At 47.1% G+C, this 15,253-nt stretch overlaps 1 long non-coding RNA gene across 3 annotated transcripts in view; it reads left to right on the top strand.

The window, feature by feature from the left end:
• Positions 1-3,075: 3,075 nt before the first annotated feature.
• The window catches only part of LOC126950275 (uncharacterized), a 30,328-nt gene continuing 18,150 nt past the window's right edge, over positions 3,076-15,253 (top strand). The window contains exons 1-3 of one of the 3 annotated variants that reach the window (XR_007724132.1): positions 3,076-4,245; positions 4,470-4,587; positions 5,229-8,232. This is a non-coding gene — a long non-coding RNA (uncharacterized LOC126950275). Of the gene's footprint in view, positions 4,588-5,228; positions 8,233-15,253 lie in introns of all 3 variants that reach the window. The other 2 variants (XR_007724131.1, XR_007724130.1) reach the window with 2 other exon arrangements.

Below are 15,253 nucleotides of genomic sequence, written 5' to 3'. Positions count from 1 at the left end.
CTCCTGCCTCAGCCTCCTGAGTAGCTGGGCACATGCCACCATGCCCAGATAATTTTTATATTTGTAGTACAGACAGGATTTCACCATGTTGGCCAGGCTTGTCTCAAACTCCTGGGCTCAAGCAATCCACCCGCCTCAAAGTGCTGGGATTACAGGCATGAGCCACCTGGCTGCTATATTTTCTTTATGTATGTTTGCATATTATTACTTTTTAAATATTTGATGACTGATAATTGGAATGAAAATCAGGGAGGAAAATAATAAAATCCAATATTCCTGTATTACAGTGCCAGGTAGGTTTTCAATATCGTGATCATAGTCCTATCACTTTCATGTTGGTGAAACAAAGTAGTCAGGACTTTAAAAATTTTCAAATGATTTAATATATGCCTGATGCCTACCTTCCTTTCCTTCCTTCTTTTCTTTGTTGTTTTAAGAGACAGGGTCTCACTTGGTCACCCAGGCTGGAGTGCAGCAGTGCAATCATAGCTTATTGCAATCTCAAACTCCTGAGCTCAAGTGATCCTCCTGCCTCAGTCTCCCAAGTAGCTGGGACTACAAGTATGCAACCACCATGCCTGGCTCATTTATTTTATTTTTTGTAGAGATGGCGTCTCACTATGTTGCCCAGGCTGGTCTTAAACACCTGGGCTCAAGCAATCCTCCCACCTCAGCCTCCCAAAGTACTGGGATTAGAGGGGTGAGCCCCCATGCCTGGCCTTTTTTTATTTTATTTTTTAGAAAATACTTGGACTAGCTGGGCATGGTGGCTCGCGCCTGTAATCCCAGCACTTTGGGAGGCTGAGGTGGGCGGAACACCTGAGGTCAGGAGTTCGAGATCAGCCTGGCCAGTATTGTGAAACCCTGTCTCTACTAAAAATACAAAGTTAGCCAGGCATGGTGGTGCATGCCTGTAATCCCAACTCTCGGGAGGCTGAGGTAGGAGAATTGCTTGAACCTGGGAGGTGGAAACTGCAGTGAGCTGAGATTGCGTCATTGCACTCCAGCCTGGGCGACAAGAGTGAGACTCCATCTCAAAAAAAAAAAAAAAAAGAAAATATTTGGACTAGAATTAGGGTGAAAGGGATCCTCAAGTTTGCCTAGACCAGCCTGTTATCAGAGACTTTTTTAAAGCCAGTGTTTTATTGCTATATAACTAAATACAATAAAATGCACTTTTCAAGTGCACATTTTGATGAGTTTTGACAAATTTATTCATACTTGTAATCATCACCACAATAACATTTCCATCACCCAGAAGTTTCCTAGGGCCTCTTTCCAGTCAGCCCCCTGTTGCAACTCCTATCCCTACTGATCTGATCGTTGTCATTACAGCGTTTGTATTTTCTAGTGTTTCATATAACTCAAACAGTATGTGCTCTTGTGTCTGGCTCCTTTCCATCAGTATAATTTTTTTTTTTTTTTGAGATGGAGTTTCGCTCTTGTTGCCCAGGCTGGAATGCAGTCTCAGCTCACTGCTGCTACCTCCGCCTTACAGGTTCAAGTGATTCTCCTGGCTCAGCCTCCTGAATAGCTGGGATTATAGGCAAGGGCCACCACACTGGCTAATTTTGTATTTTTAGTAGAGACGGGGTTTCACCATGTTGGTCAGGCTGGTCACTACTGACCTTAGGTGATCTGCCCACCTTGGCCTCCCAAAGTACTGGGATTACAGGTGTGAGCCACTGTGCCTGGCCTTCCATTGGTATAATTGTTTTTTTTTTTTTAGACTGAGTCTCTCTGTGTCCCCCAGGCTGGAGTGCAGTGGCGCAATCTTGGCTCACTGCAACCTCTGCCTCCTGGGTTCAAGCGATTCTCCTGCCTCAGCCTCCCAAGTAGCTGGGACTACAGGCGTGTGCCACCATGCCCGGCTAATTTTTTGTATTTTTAGTATAGACGGGGTTTCACTGTGTTAGCTAGGATGGTCTCAATCTCCTGATCTCGTGATCCGCCCACCTCAGCCTCCCAAAGTGCTGGGATTATAGGCATGAGTCACCAGACCCAGCCCTATTGGTATAATTTTAAAAATATTTATCCATGTTGTAGCATGTATCAGTAATTCATTTTTTAAAATTACTGAGTAGTGTTCCATTGTAGGGATATACCACAATGTGTTTAGCTATTTATCTGTTGATGAACATTTGGATTTTTTTCTAGTGTCGGGCAGTCACAAATAAAGCTGCTATGGATATGTTTTCATTTCTTTCGAATAAAACTCCAAGATTGGGATTGCTGGGGTTTTTAAAAATTTTTATTTTTTGAGATGGAGTTTCACTCTTGTTGCCCAGGCTGGAGTGCAATGGCACAATCTTGGCTCACTGCAACCTCTGCCCTCTGGGTTCAAGCAATTCTCCTGCCTTAGCCTCCCTAGTAGCTGGGATTACAGGCATGTGCCATCATGCCTGGAAATTTTGTATTTTTAGTAGAGATGGGGGTTTCACCATGTTGGTTAGGCTGGTTTTGAGCTCCTGACCTCAGGTGATCCACCTGCCTCAGCCTCTGAAAGTGCTGGGATTACAGTCATGAGCCACCGCGCCTGGCCTTGCTGGGTCTTATGGTAAGTATATGTTTAACTTTATAAGAAACTGCTGGCCCAGTGTGGTGGCTCACGGCTGTCATCTCAGCACTTTGGGAGGCTAATGTGGGAGGATCCCTTGAGGCCATGAGTTTAAGGTTAGCCTGGGCAACATAGTGAGACCCTGTTTCTAAAAAAAAAAAATTAGCTGGACATGGTGGTGTGCATCTGTAGTCCCCGCTACTCAGGAGGCTGAGGCAGAAGGATTGTTTAAGCCCAGGTGTTCTAGGCTGCAGTGAGCTATGATTGCACTGCTGCACTCCAGCCTGGGCGACAAAGACCGTGTCTCAGATGCGCACGTGCACACACACACACACACACACACACACACACACACACACAGAGCTGTTGTCTTTGCTCCCTTGTAGTTGGGCAGCAGATCCTGTCTCTGATTCATCATGGAATGCTGTTGTCTCTGTCCCGTTTTTTTTTATTTATTTATTTATTTATTTATTTATTTATTTATTTATTTATTTTTGAGACGGAGTCTCGCTTTATCACCTAGGCTGCAGAGCAGAGGCACGATCTCGGCTCACTGCCAACTCCGCCTCTGGGATTCAAGCAATTCTCCTGCCTCAGCCTCCCGAGTAGCTGGCACCACAGGCATGTGCAACCATACCCAGTGAATTTTTTTTTTTCTTTTCTTTTGAAACGGAGTGTCTCTCTGTTGCCCAGGCTGGAGTGCAATGGCGTGATCTGGGCTCACTGCAACCTCTACCCACTGGGTTCAGCGATTCTCCTGCCTCAGCCTCCCAAATAGTTGGGATTACTGGCGTGTGCTGCTATCGCCTGGCTAATATTTTTGTATTTTTAGTAAAGATGGGGTTTCACCATGTTGGCCAGGCTGGTCTGGAACTCCTGACCTCAAGCGATCCACCAGCCTTGGCCTCCCAAAGTGCTGGGATTACATGCGTGAGCCACTGAGCCCTCCTGAGTTTGCTTCTTTGTCTATGCGTTTAGTTCTCCCAAGAGATTCTCTTTCCCTCTCCCTCTCCCTTGTCTTTGTACCCTGTTAATCAGGTATATGTGATTTCCTGTCAGACCTGAACCTTGCAGAATTGAAGCTACAGAAAAGAATACGTTGACTCTGCAGTGCTTGAAGGGGGTAAAAGTAAAGCATTACCCAGAGGAAGCAGGGTTAGGAAATTTTGCCTCTGACCCCATTTTTGTGCCAGTCCCACCAGGAGAGAGTGAAGCCAGATAGTCTCCCTCTTTCCTGTTTTGTGTCTGGACTTTGATGTTCATTTCCTCATTCTTTCTTTCTAGGCTCTTGCTCTTGCAGAATCCACAGGTCTTTCTTGAAGAAATCTGTAGTCAGAACTTTGTGCTGCATTTTTATCTAGGGAAGGAACAGGACAAGAGTGTGGTCTCCTAGAAATCTAGCACTGGAGATTTGTCTTTTTTTGGTCTTGTTTTGTTTTTTTGCTGTCATTGTAATATTTTTATGCATTGGACTATTATATGTTATACTGTTACACTATGTTGGCTAGACTGGTCTCGAACTCCTGACCTCGTGATCACCCGCCTCAGGCTCTCAAAGTGCTAGGATTACAGACATGAGCCACCATGCCCAGCCTTGCCTCTTGGCTGTTACCAAAGGATGTTTGCTTCCAAAGAAGCTGGAAGCTGCAGCCCCAGTGAGCCTTTGCAGGGGAGCAAGAGAGCCACAGGTAAGGACAACTGAGTTAGACAGGTGGGACAGGGCCTATGGGGAGGGCAGAGTGCATCACATTCCCCCACCCAGACTCACGGGCCACAGCATCATGGCCCCATGCAAGGCCCCACTCCTGTCTGTCTGATTGTGTGATTCCCAGTTATTCCCATTCCCCCAACAGATAAACACTCCAATGGGTTCAATGCATACACTTTTACTAAATCTCACTCTGTCACCCAGGCTGGAGTGCAGTGATGTGATCATAGCTCACTGCAGCCTCCAACTCCCAGGCTCAAGTGATCCTCCCATCTCAACCTTCTGAATAGATGTGATCACAGGTACACACCACCATACTCAGGTAAATTTTAATTTTTTTGTAGGGACAGGGTCTTGCTATGTTGTCCAGGCTTGTCTCGAATTCCTGACCTCAAGTGATCCTCCCACCTCAGCCTCCCACAATACTGCGATTACAGGGATGAGCCACTGCCTTTGGCCTAAATGTGCTCTTAAACACCTGTGTTGTTATTTTGTACGTGGGTATTTTAATGTACACAAATGGCAATGAGTTGTGGCCTTATGGCATTGCTTTCTGTTTTCAGGCAGCACTAAGCTTTTTTTTTCTTTTTTTTTTTTTGAGATGGAGTCTCGCTCTGTTGCCTGGGCGGGAGTGTAGTGGCGTGATCTCGGCTCACTGCAACCTCTGCCTCACAGGTTCAAGCAATTCTCCTCAGCCCCCTGTGTAGCTGGGACTACAGGTATGCACCACCAGGCCCAGCTAATTTTTTTTGTATTTTTAGTAGAAACAGGGTTTCACCATGTTGGTCAGGCTGATCATGAGCTCCTGACCTCAAATGATCCACCTGCCTTGGCCTCCCAAAGTGCTGGGATTACAGGCATGAGCCACTGCGTCCAGCCAACACTAAGCTTTTTAAATGATGCTGTGTGTGCATCTAGCCTGTCACGTCTCACTGCTATACCGCCTTCTGTGTTTCTACCCAGCTCATCTGCCCACTCTCCTGGTGAGGAACCCCCAGGGCACCTCCACCTCCCAGAGCACAAATGTCATTGAGATGAGCAGCTTGGGACATGGTATGGACCCATGCAGAGGTGACCCTAGGTAATGATGGCATCAGAGTGAGAGGCTGGACAACAGTGTGGCTGGGGGAGCTTCGAGGTGCTGTGATGTGTAAGAGATCATCAATTCCAGGATGTCACCCCAAGGAGAATATGCATGGACCAAAGATGAGGGGTCCCCAGGAGGGTGCACCAATAGTGAGGCCCCCAGATTCTATCCCTAGTCAGGTTCCCTGCTAAGTGGCAATTAGAAAAATTCCTCTTTACAGAAAACAGAAGGCCAATTAGGTCCCCAACCACAGAGCCAGTCCTCTACCCTCTAGTGAAAGCTTCCAGTGGACAAGAAAAGCTTGGGAAAGCCAGAAGGAATAGGAACCACAGCTCAGGCCAGGCAGCGGCTTCATAAATCACAAGGACGATTCTTTTTTTTGTTGTTGTTAAAGAGATAAGGTCTCACTGCATCGCCAGGCTGATGTGCAGTGACCCAATCACGGCTCACTGCAGCCTTGAACTTGTGGGCTCAAGTGATCCTCCCAGCTCAGCCTCCTGAGTAGCTGGGACCACAGGTGCACACCACCACGCCTTGCTAACTTTTATTTTTATTTTTATTTTTGAGAGGCAGTCTCGCTCTGTCACCCTGGCTGGAGTGCAATGGTGCATTCTTGGCTCACTGCAACCTCCACCTCCCGGGTTCAAGTGATCCTCCTGCTTTGGCCTCCCAAGTAGCTGGAATTACAGGTGCAAGCCACCAGGCCCAGCTAATTTTTGTATTTTTATAGAGACAGGGTTTTACCATGTTGCCAGACTGGTCTTGAACTCCTGACCTCAGGTGATCCGTCCACCTCAGCCTCCCAAAGTGCTGGGATTACAGGTGTGACCCACCGTACCTGGCCCGTTGCTAATTTTTAAACTTTTTTTGTAGAGATGGAGTCTCACTATGTTGCCCAGGCTGGTCTCAAGCTCCTGGCCTCAAGCAGTCCTCCCACCTCAGCCTCCCAAAGTGCTGGGATTATAGGCATAAGCCACTGTGCCCAGCCCCAGAAGGGCAATTAGTACACAGTAACAGTGGAAGGAGCAGAGACACAGTCGGTGGGTGGTGGGAAGATAAGAACATTCACTCTGAGGGCTTCTAGTAATGTTGGAGAAGTGAGCATCAGCTGAGCAGAAGGGAGGGAGGGAAGGAAGCACAGGAGGTTTGAGGAGAGAGAGAGGAAGTATGAAATCGTTGTTTTAAACCTCCTGGGGAAATGTAGAGGGGTTGCCAGGCAGCCCACTTGAAATCTGTGAATTTAAAGTGAAAGCCCAGCCAGGCTGGGCACGGTGGCTCATGCCTGTAATCCCAGCACTTTGAAGGCTATGACCACAGAGAGAGAGGATCATCTGAGGCCAGGAGTTCCAGACCAGCCTGGCCAACATGGTGAAACCCCATCTCTACTTAAAATATAAGAATTAAATGGGCATGGTTGTGGGCACCTATAATCCCAGCTACTCAGGAGGCTGAGGTGTGAGAATCACTTGAACCCAGGAGACAGAGGTTGCAGTGAGCTGAGATTGTACCACTGCACTCCAGCGTGGGCGACAAGAGCAAAACTCCGTCTCAAAAAAAAAAAAAAAAAAAAAGTGAAAGTACAGCCAGACATGGTGACTCACGCCTACAATCCCAGCACTTTGGTGGTTGAGGTGAGGAGGATTGCTTGAGGCCAGGAGTTCAAGAGCAGCCTAGGCAACATGGTGAGATGTCATCTCTACAGAAAATTAGAAAATTATCTGGGTGTGGTGTGGTACACATCTGTGATCCCAGCTCCCAGGGAGGCTGAGGAGGGAGGATCGTTTGAACCCAGGAGATGGAGGCTGCAGTGAGCTCTGATCACACCACTGCACTCCAGCCTGGGCGACAGAGTGAGACCCTGTCACTAAAATAAATAAATAAGTAAATGAATAAATAGATGAATAAATAAAGTGAAAGTTCAGCTGAGTGCATGCTTTCTCAGTGAGACTTGACTGTCCAGGTGCAGATGCAAGAGATCCAGCCTGTTCATGTCACCCTCGCTCAGGGGAACAATGTCAGGAGACAAAGGAGTTGATCTTTTTTTCCTTCCTCTTTTTTTGAGACGGAGTCTCCCTCTGTTGCCCAGGCTAGAGTACAGTGGTGTGATCTCGGCTCACTGCAAACTTCACCTCCCGGATTCAAGCGATTCTCCTGCCTCAGCCTCCCTAGCAGCTGGGATTAGAGGCACCTGCCACCACACCTGGCTAATTTTTGTATTTTCGGTAGAGACAGGGGTTTCGCCATTTTGGGCAGGCTGGTCTCGAACTCCTGACCTCAAGTGATCCACCCACTTCAGCCTCCCAAAGTGCTGGGATTACAGGTGTGAACCACCTCACCCTGCAGGAGTTGATTTTAATTATGAACCATGATTAAGGAAGGCAATGACCGCAGAGAGAATAGCAGTGAGGTGGGGAGGCCAAGTGGAGAGTTCTGGAATGAGAGGAGAGGTCAGCGGGGAGCTGTCCGAAGCCTCCTCTCTGGGTGATGGAGGGTCCCAGGTGTGACTGCAGACAGGGAGGGGTAGCTGAGAGGCACATTGGAAAAGATCACTGGAGCTACAGCAGTCCTGGTGCCCAGAGAGATGGGGAGTAGCCTGGCCTGTCTACGTGGGTGATGACACCAACGTCTTGTATGAAATCACTGTTGCAGACCTCCTAGGGGAATGTAGAGGGGTTGCTGCTCTGCAAGATGGCAAGAAAGATGGAGAACACAGTCAACCAGGAGCCCAAGTCCTCAGTGGATGAGGAGGTGCAAGCGGAAGACCAGCAGACAGCAGTCACCGAGAGGGACAGCAAGTGACTCCGCTGCCTTTGAAAGAGAATGGTCTTGGACACGACCACAGGAAGCATGGAGGATATAGACCCTACCTTAGATTCTACGGTATGTGGGGTATAGGAGAAAAAAGAGTCCCTGCACCAGACAGTGCCAGGGGATGTGGGGTCCTGAGGGGCCAGTGGGGTTGGAGGGAAGAGACCCTCCTGCAAGAGGCTGAGTGGAGGCTCCAGAGCCAATGATGTCATCAGAGGAGCTGGAGCAGGATGTAGGGTGAGGAGGAGGGTCCAGTCATGTTAGGCAATACACAAATCTGGGGGGAGGGCCCATGGCACAGAGGCTGTGTCCTTTGAGGGTGAGTGAACCAACAGGGGAAAGTGAGGCATGATGAAAACAGCCGTGGATGGCCGGCTGTGGTGGCTCACGCCTGTAATCCCAGCACTTTGGGAGGCCGAGGAGGGTGGATCATCAGAGGTCAGGAGTTCAAGACCAGCCTGGCCAACATGGGGAAGCCCATCTCTACTAAAAATACAAAATTAGCCAAGCATGATGGTGCGCACCTGTAATCCCAGCTACTTGGGAGGCTGAGGCAGGAGAATCACTTGAACCCAGGAGGCAGAGGTTGCAGTGAGCCGAGATCACGCCACTGCATTCCAGCCTGGGCAACAAGAGCGAAACTCCATTGGGAAGGGGAGCAGGGGGAGGGGAGGGGAGAAGGAAGGAAGGATTGAAAGATAGAAAGAAGTAAGGGAGGGGGAGAGAGAGAGAAAAAAAAGGAAGGAAGGAAGGAAAAGAAAGAAAAAGAGAAAGGAAGGAAGGAGGGAGGGAGGGAGGAAGGAAGGGAGGGAAGGAAGGAAGGAAGGAGAAAGAAAAAGAAAGAAAATAACCGTGGATGAAAGAGAGGAAGGGAGGAAGGAAGGAAGGAAAGAAAAAGGAAGGAAGGAAAAGAAAGAAAAAGAGAAAGGAAGGAAGGAGGGAAACAGGGAGGAAGGAAGGAGGGAAAGAGGGAGGAAGGAAGGGAAGGAAGGAAGGGAAGGGAAGGAAGGGAAGGGGAGGGAAGGAAGGAAGGAAGGAGGGGAAGGAGGGAAGGAAGGAAGGAAGGAAGGAAGGGAGGGAGGGAGGGAGGGAGGGAGGGGAGAGAGAAAGGAAGGAAGGAAGAAAATAACCGTGGGTGACCTCAGACAGCCAGGTGACATTTCAAGCTGTGAGTTTGGAGAGTGTGGACGCTCCAGGCAACTGTGAGGTGACTGCTCCCCCCTGGTGGTCATATATGACTAAAGCAAGTACAAGTCCAGAATCACACCTGGAGAACAGGTGCCATCGCCTGAAAGCAACAGTAGCCACGACAATAAGGCCAGGTGCAGAACCCAGGTCTCCCCCCTTTATTAGAACCTGTGGAGAGATCATGAACGTATTCCCCGATAAGTTCATTTTCAGAGGTAAAAAATCACAACAATCTCCCACAGTGTCACTTCTCCCAGGAACATGTGTATGTGAATGGCTTAAAAACTGTTGCCTTTGACAAAGAAGTGTACCAGTTTCCAATGGTAGAATATTTAATTGAGGAAATGTCTCATTAACAGATGTTAAGTGTAGGGTCTCAGCATCAGAATTTCCCTTGAATGTTTCATTATAAAAACGTTTGAGGTGTGGGGCTTACACCTGTAATCCTAACACTTTGGGAGGCCGAGGTGGGAGGATCACTTGAGGACAAGAGTTTGAGACCAGCCTGGGTAATTAGCCAAGTGCGGTGGAGCAGCTTCCTGGGAGCTGAGAAGGGAGCGTCCCTTGAGCCCAGGAGTTCAAGGCTGCAGTGAGCTAGGATAACATCACTGCACTCCAGCCTGGGAAACAGAGCAAGATCCTGTCTCTAAAAAATAAATGAATTAATGTTTTTAAGAAATGTTCAAACTTAATGAAAAGTTGAAAGAATTTTGCAGTGAACATCCACACCCACCCCTGAAGTCTACAATTAACATTTCATTATGCTCAGTTTATCGTATAACCTATTCAACTATCCATCCCTCAAACCATTCTATTTGGAGGCATTTGAAAATGAATTGTGGCATTAGTACATTTCACCCCTAAACACTTCAGCACACATATTATAACAAGACTCTCATATTTATTTATAGTCCTTTTTTCTTTGGACATAAAATATGCATATAGGTCAGGTGCAGTGGCTCACGCCTGTAATCCCAGCACTTTGGGAGGCCGAAGTGGGCAGATCACTTGAGCTCAGGAGTTCAAGATCAGCCTGGGCAATGCCCAGGTGCAGTGGCTTGTGCCTGTAATCCCAGCACTTTGGGAAGCCAAGGCAGGTGGATCACGATGTCAGGAGATCGAGACCATCCTGGCTAACACGGTGAAACCCTGTCTCTACTAAAAATACAAAAAATTAGCCGGGTGTGGTGGCACGCACCTGTAGTCCCAGCTACTTGGGAGGCTGAGGCAAGAGAATCGCTTGAGCCTGGGAGGCGGAAGTTGCAGTGAGGTGAGATTGCACCACTGCATTCCAGCCTGGGCAAGGGAGTGAGACTCCATCTCAAAAAAAAAAAAAAAAACAAAAAAACAAAAAAAAAACAAAAATCTGTCTGGGTAATATAGTGAAACCCCGTTTCTACTAAAAATACAAAAATTACCTGGGCATGGTGGCACATCCCTGTGATCCCAGCTACTCAAGAGGTTGAGGTATGAGACTCACTTGAACCCAGGAGGCAGAGGTTGCAGTGAGCCAAGATCACACCATTGCACTCCAGCCTGGATGACAGAGCAAGACCCTGTCTCAAAAAAAGAGAGAAAGCACATAAGTCTCTTCCTTTTTGCTTCAATGTGTTCTTGAGGATCACGTTGCAATGTAGATCATATTTTTCCAATGAATAAACTTGCATTCCAGACCAGAAACAGAGCATCACTTAAATCATGGCTTTAAATAATAACATAGCATGAAAGAAAAGAATCAATATTCTAGGCTGGGCATGATGGTGTAGGAAATCCCAGCACTTTGGGAAGCCAAGGTGGGAGCCCAGGAGTTCAAGACCAGCCTGGGCAACATAGTGAGATCCCCGTCTCTACAAAAAAAAAAAAAAAAAATCTTAATGCGTATAGTAAAATGTACAAATCTTACGTGTACCCCTCAATGAATTCTAACAAATCCATGCACCCATGTAACCCATATTGCCATCAAGACAGAACATCACTATCATCCCCAAAAACCTTCCCCTGTGTACCTTCTCAGTCAATCCACTCCCCACCCTCCAATCAGGCAACCATTGATCTGGTCATTCCCGTTATAAATTAGTTTCAGCCGGTTCTACAACTTAATGTAAACTGAATCGTAAAGTATGGACTCTGGTGTAGCAGCATCAGAATTCAAAAAGCTACCCAGAGGCCAGGTGCAGTGGCTCATGCCTGTAATCCCAGCACTTTGGGAGGCCACGATGGGTGGATCGCTTGAGTCAGCAGTTCGAGACTAACCTGGTCAACCTGGTGAAACCCCATCTCTACTAAAAATACAAAAATTAGCCAGGTGTAATAGTGTGTGCCTGTAGTCTCAGCTACTCAGGAGGCTGACATGAGAGAATTACTTGAACCTAGGAGGCAGAAGTTGTGGTGAGCTGAGATCACACCACTGTACTTCAGCCTGGGTAACAGAATGAGACCCTGTCTCAAAATAAATAAGTAAATAGATAAATAAATAAATAAATAAATAAATTAATTAATTTTAAAAAAAGACCCCCAGGTATTTCTAGGCTGGGAACTTTTGCTCAGACCCAGGCCTTTTCCCACATTCCAGAAGACAGCAATTTGGCTCTGTTCTGAGGTCACAGCTGATTGGCTACAGATCTGTGACTAGATCTCAGGTCTCCTTGCTGTTCACCCTCTGTTTACTGTACAACAGGGTTTCTTCCAGAACGGTGGTTCTCAATGTTAACATCCATTATAATCTCTGGAGGAACATACCTCTGGGATAGGGCTCAATAATCTGCATTTTTGGCCAGGCGCAGTGACTCACACTTGTAATCCCAGCACTTTGGGAGGCCGAGGTGGGAGGATTGCTTGAGCCCAGAAGTTTGAGACCAGCCTGGGCAACATGGTGAAACCCCATCTCAATTGAAAATACAAAATTAGCCGGACATGGTGGCGCATGCCTGTAATCCCAGCTACTTGGGAGGCTGAGGCAGGAGAATTGCTTGAACCCGGGAGGCAGAGGTTGCAGTGAGCTGAGATCATGCCTCTGTACTCCAGCCTGGATAACAGAGTGAGAGTCCGTCTCAAAAAAATAAAAATAAAAATAAAAGCCAATTGCAATTACTGTTGGATTTCTATTGGAATGACTGTTGGAAATCCACCTGTCATTTCTACGTCACAACAAGAAAGAATTGGGGTGAGCTATTTGCTAATGGTGACCATGTGACAGTGAGGTGTCCTTACCCCATGCTTTCTGAAGACATTTCTTAATGTCCCTGCTCAGCAATCATTCAACAAGAGCTCCTTGCATATGTTTCAGCAAAAGTATTCCCACCTCGCCTCATTTTCTTTTTTTTTTTGAGACGGAGCCTCGCTGTGTTGCCCAGGCTGGAGTGCAGTGGTGCAATCTCGGCTCACTGCAAGCTCTGCCTCCCGGGTTCACGCCATTCTCCTGCCTCAGCCTCCCGAGTAGCTGGGACTACAGGCGCCTGCCACCACGCCCGGCTAAGTTTTTGTATTTTTAGTAGAGACAGGGTTGTAGAGACAGGGTTTCACAGTGTTCGCCAGTATGGTCTCAATCTCCTGACCTTGTGATCCGCCTGCCTCGGCCTCCCAAAGTGCTGGGATTACAGGTGTGAGCCACCGTGCCCAGACTTCTCTTTTTTAAAAAATTTTTATTTATTTATTTTTTTGAGACGGAGTTTCACTCTTGTTGTCCAGGCTGGAGTGCAATGATGCGATCTCGGCTCATTGCAACCTCTGCCTCCTGGGTTCAAATGATTCTCCTGCCTTGGCCTCCTGCGTAGCTGGGATCACAGGCATGCGCAACCACGCCCGGCTAATTTTCTATTTTCAGTAGAAACGGGGTTTCTCCATGTTGGCCAGGCTGGTCATGAACTCCTGACCTCAGGTGATCCGCCTGGCTCTGCCTCCCAAAGTGCTGGGATTACAGGCGTGAGACACCAGACCCGCCAGCCTCATTTTCTCTTTAACTGAGGGGAGTCTTCCTCCTCTCTCTGCTGACTCATTGACATGCGTATCTCACTGTGGCCAGATTTCCTCCTCCATTCAGCCTAGTTAATCTACTTCCAAGGGCTGGGAGCAGCTCAGTGCATACTTATCCCCCAGGACAGAGCCCCTCACCACTGTTCCATGGGCAACATGGAGTGAAAGAGATAGTTTTAGGGTAACACACTATACTCATTTATTTATTTTTTGAGTTGGAGTCTCGTTCTGTTGCCCAGGCTGGAGTGCGGTGGTGTGATCTCGGCTCACTGCAACCTCTGCCTCCTGAGTTCAAGTGATTCTCCCGCCTCAGCCTCCAGAGTAGCTGGGACTATAGGCACACATCACCATGCCCGGCTAATGTTTGTATTTTTAGTAGAGACAGGGTTTCACCATGTTGGCCAGGCTAATATCGAACTCCTGACCTCAGGTGATCCTCCCACCTCAGCCTCCCAAAGTGCTGGGATTACAGGTGTGAGTTACCACGCCCAGCCCCGTACTATTTTTTTTTTTAATACTTACGAATTGATTTTAGTGTACCTTAGGAAAATAGCAAACCCATGAATTCACACATACTATATATTATTTAAGTTGTTTCCTCTCTAAATAAATAAATTTAAGTTGAAAAAAGAAATTGATTGGGAAGACCAGTATTGATGGACTTGTAAAAACAGTGGCCTGAGCTGGGCCCAGTTGCTCACACCTGTAATCTAAGGGCTCTGACAGGCTGAGACAGGAAGACTTCTTGAGGCCAGGAGTTTCAGACCAGCCTGGGCAACATAGCAAGACTCCGTTTCTTCCGAAAGACATAAAAAATATTAGCTGGGCATGGTGGCTATGTCTAGTCCCAGCTAGTCAGGAGGCTGAGGAGGGAGGATTCCTTGGGCCCAGGAGGTCGAGGCTGCAGTGGGTTATGATCGCACCACTTCACTCCAGCCTGGGCAACAGAGCAAGACCCTGTCTCAAAAACAACAACAACAACAAAAACAGAGACTTACAGGGATGTCAGAAAGTGAAAGGATAAGAGCTTGCCCATGATCTGAGAATTCCTGCTTCAGTGGATTCCAGGGAAAGGTGAACGTGGAGACTCAAAGAGTGGCGTCTCCTGTTAGGAAAACTCATGTTCTTTTCCTGCAGCTTTAAGTCATTTCATGAAGACATAAAAGCAATTCTAGTTATTTTGCATTTGTATTTTGTGACTTCTTTTGCATATTATTCTTGATAACTTACAATAGCATACTTACTTGCCTTAAAATATGTGAATTTACATAGATGCTGCCATTTTAAAGTATAATTTTTATAACATTTTGGGACTAGAATTCTTTTTCCTGAAGGGACACGTTTTCTGTTTTATAATGAAAGTCAGCTAGAACATAAGATTCTGCACATAACAGTTTACTTTAGAGACAAATTTTCAGTATGTTTTTGCTTATAAATGAGTTGTGTTGTTATTAAAAAGCAACTTTATTCAATTATGTTTATTTCTTTATTTTATACTCTGCCTCATTTCTTGTTGATCTGAGACAACTTACAGTGAGAATACATATGATAAAATAAAAATTAAAAAAACAAAAACTGGGAGTTAAAAGTAAGAAGTCAAGGTAAGGGGAAATAAAACGAACACAAACTGTCCAGACCCAAGCGGTTAAGAGTTGACTTTCAGGCCAGGGACAGTGGCTCATGCCTGTAATCCCAGCACTCTGGGAGGCCAAGTCGGGCGGATCAAGAGGTCAGGAGATTGAGACCATCCTGGCCAAGATGGTGAAACCTCATCTCTACTAAAAATACAAAAATTAGCTGGGCGTGGTGGTGCTTGCCTGTAATCCCAGCTACTAGGGAGGCTGAGGCAGGAGAATCGTTTGAACCCAGGAGTCAGAGGTTGTGGTGAGCCGAGATCGAACCACTGCACTCCAGCCTGGCTACAAAGCGAGAC

This window comes from Macaca thibetana, chromosome 3 (genome assembly GCF_024542745.1).
Source record: "Macaca thibetana thibetana isolate TM-01 chromosome 3, ASM2454274v1, whole genome shotgun sequence".
Taxonomy (NCBI): domain Eukaryota; kingdom Metazoa; phylum Chordata; class Mammalia; order Primates; family Cercopithecidae; genus Macaca; species Macaca thibetana.
This window is presented reverse-complemented; position numbering and strand designations above follow the sequence as displayed.